Here is a 3,575-nt window from a genome sequence, read left to right as displayed (position 1 = left end):
TAGCCAGGGTGCTCTGGTATCTGGGCAGAGCCCGCCCGCCCCCGTGGCCGGCCCACCCTCCAGCGGAGTGGAAACTCCCCGGGCACTGGTTCCAGCCAGGGGCCACGGTCCACAGGGCTGGGATTCACCCCTGCCCTGGGAGGGAGGGAACCGGCCGGGCACCAACAGCAGCCTCTTCCTTCCCTGCCTTAGTGTTTGTTTTCAAATTCCTGAGGCCTGTGTCACCCCCACCCGTGTCCGCTGGCCCGGCTGCCTTCCCTTCCTTCCTCCGCTTGCTGGGCCAGGCTGGTCTGCGGGGTGGGCAGCAGGCCAAGCCTCGCTCACACTGCCCACCAGCGAGGGCCAGGGCCTTGGGCCAGCTGATTGGGAGCCCCACAGATGGGGAGGGGGGACATGGCATGGCACCACTCAGCAGCCCTCCCAGTCTCTTTGAACAGATCATGGACCGAGCCAACCCTCGCTCTCCAGGGAACAGTGCTGGCTGGCGAGGACGCACAGGCCAGGAGCCAGAACTAGGTATCTTCAAGCCTGGGCTAGCTGGGTCGGGGAAGCCCTGAGGGGCACAGTCCCCTGAGCAGGCCCCAGGGGGCCCAGCGCAGGTCAGACCTCATTCAAGCTCTCCCCCCCGCAGGGAGTCTTGGACAAGTAGGGTGGTGATTTGAGTCTTAAACTTGACCTCTCATGCATCAGAATCACCTGTAGGCAGCAACATAGCTCACACCTGTAATCCCAGCGCTGTGTGAGGCCAAGGCAGGAGGATCACTTGAGGCCAGGAGTTCGAGACCAGCCTGGGCAACACAGCAAGACCCTGTCTCTGCCACAAAAAAAAAAAAAAAATCACCTGGCCAGTCTGACAAAAACACACGCAGACTACGGAGCCCTGTCCTCCGAGACCCTGATCCAGGAAGTCTGAGAGGGGCCTGGGGTCTGAAGCGTCAACACGCTACCCTGGCAGTTCTGAAGCAACAAGTCCAAACTGCTGAAAGGTGGTGCTCGAAAGCTTGAATGACACAAAGTCAGGCCAGGTAAACTAGGGTTCTAATCCCGGCTCTACCTTTCACATGTGACTGACCTTCTAGAACTGCACCATCCAGTTCAGTAGGCACCAGCCACCTGTGGCTGTTTAAATTTAAATCAATCACAATGAAATAAAATTAAAGCCAGTTCCTCAGCTGTGCTGGCCACCGCTTCAAGTGCTCAACAGCCACGTGTGGCCAGAGGCCGCCCTGCGGCGCCAGGCACACGGGAGCCGTCCGTCCGTCACCCTGGCACAGAAAGGTCTCCTGGACACTGCTGTTCTAGAACGTCAAGCCCCACAAAGCCAGAGACATTTCCGTGTTGTCTTCAGTGCTGTGTCTACAGCATCTAGCACGCACAGCGCCTGAAACTTCACTGGGGATCGATACATCTCTTTCGTTTGTTTTTTTTTTTTTTATTGCGGTAAAATATACGTGACACAAAATTTACGATTTGAACATTTTTAAGTGTACAGCTCAGCGGCTGTTAAGTGCGTCCAGATGGTTGCAAAACCATCACCACCGTCCACCTGCAGAGCTTTTTCATCATCCCAGACCGAAACTCTGAACCCACAACCAACTCCCCATCAGTCAATATTTTTTGAGCAAATGAATAACCTTGCTCAAATCACACTTCCTCTCCCTGGGCATTGGCTTCCTCTTCTTCAAAATGGGCATCATGCTAGTTCTCACCTGGCAAGTTTGTTACGAGGATTAGATGAGATAAAGCGTGTTCTTAGCACAAGCCCCGGCACACAGTGAGTTCTCCAAAATTATTAGCTGCTCCTAATTCCTGTATGCCTGCCCCACAGGAAGTCTTCCTGAGTATGCTACGCCTCCTTGTTGTCTGAACTCTGCACCCATCAGAGTGCGCCCCATTCAAGGCGACAGAAACGGGGAGACCGAACCGCAGCTGGTGTGAATCACACAGGTGTGTTTTGTCTCCAGGGCGTGGACTGTGCTGATCCTTTGTGTCCCATCGAGGCTGGTTACCCTGAGGACCAAAGGCCACCCCGGAGACCCTGCAACAGCCCCCAGGACAGGGAGAGGAGTTGGGACCCAGACACGGATGCCATTGTACGGATGGGAAGGCTGAGGCCCGAGCTAACAGGGAAGCCAGTGGCAGAGCCTAGAACTCAAAGCAGGAATCCTGATTCCAGTATCTTTCCGAGATACCACCAGGCACAGGGGAGCCACCAAACTGAAGGAATGCATGGACGAATGAAAGAATGACTATAGTCAAGTCGACAAGCCCCGTTTTGCAGCTGAAGAAACAACAGGCTCCAGGTCAAGTGAGGTGCCTGGTAAATATTTACGGAGTGGATCATGCACTGTCAGAGGGCAGGGCACGCTGGCCAGGGCCCCGAACCTGTGCTACCTTTAATCTCTGCCCCAAAGGGACAGTCAGGACACTTTCTAGCCCTGGACAGGAAGTTGTCCAGGTGGAGTAGAAAGAGAGACAAACTCTGGCTCTGGGCAGTGCATTCTGGGTCGGCGTGGCTATGGCGGCTTGTGTCCTTTCCTCCTATGTCCACCACCTGCTCTCGGCCTTCGCCTCGCTGCCCTGGGTCCCCACGTTAGGCACGGCCCGGGCGCTCAGCACCGTTCTGTGCCCCGCGGGGACCCGGACGAGGCCTGGGGCTTCGCAGCCAGCCTCCATGCTAGTGCAGGTTCCAAGTCAAGTCACACGGTTGTGCCGCCACTACAGTGACGCTCCCCCTTTGACACTGGAGGGAATCAAGGACCGTGTTCTTTATGTGTTGAAACTCTACGACAGGATTGACCCAGAGAAGCTTTCAGTAAATTCTCATTTTATGAAAGACCTGGGCTTAGACACTTTGGACCAAGTGGAGATTGTCATGGCCATGGAAGATGAATTTGGGTTTGAAATTCCTGATATAGATGCAGAAAAGTTAATGTGTCCACAGGAAAGTGTAGATCATGTTGCAGATAAGAAGGATGTATGTGAATAAAATATCAGACCCTCTTGCTTCACCGAGGGAAGTTTCGGGTGATACTGGCGGGTGTCTGGACGTGATAACGCAGTTTGGCATTATTGCTGACTTCAACAGAGTAATTCTGTTGGACTTGTATTTAAATTGTGTAAGCATTTTACGCTTTGAAAATAAATCTATAAAAAAAAAAAAAAACCTCTTGCTCTGGCTTTGGAGTCAAACATATCTGTCGCAGGTCTTGAGACAGTGGGAGTCTTGCTAGGCTCTCAGACTTCCTAATGGGGGACCCTTCTGAGCCACTATAAAAGCTGTCGCCTCCAGCCAGTGGTGAGCTGGTGAATGTTTAACAACGCGCTCTCCGAAAGGAAAAAAGAAAAAAAACCAGCAAAGCCCTGATTTGGATCATTTGCTGATTGCTGTGGTGTAAATAATTGTACCACAGTGATTTCGAGATACCATCGAAATCTGCCTTGCAAAATTCATGAAAAGTTAACAATCTGCTGTCCCTGGGCTAAGAAGAGCCAGCTTGGTGCACAGCTGGGTCTGTGTGAACCCCGGCAAGCCCCCCGTCCTGCGCCTCATCTTCCTATCTGTGAAGTGGGGC

General features: G+C 53.4%; 1 pseudogene; it reads left to right on the top strand.

Moving 5' to 3' along the window:
* Window positions 1-1,593: 1,593 nt before the first annotated feature.
* Window positions 1,594-3,084, top strand: LOC105870460 (acyl carrier protein, mitochondrial pseudogene; annotated as a pseudogene).
* The last annotated feature ends 491 nt before the right edge of the window (window positions 3,085-3,575 follow it).

The sequence above is a fragment of the Microcebus murinus genome, chromosome 2 (genome assembly GCF_040939455.1).
Source record: "Microcebus murinus isolate Inina chromosome 2, M.murinus_Inina_mat1.0, whole genome shotgun sequence".
Taxonomy (NCBI): domain Eukaryota; kingdom Metazoa; phylum Chordata; class Mammalia; order Primates; family Cheirogaleidae; genus Microcebus; species Microcebus murinus.
Note: the sequence above shows the minus strand (reverse complement) of the source record. Positions and strands in the feature narration are given on the sequence as shown.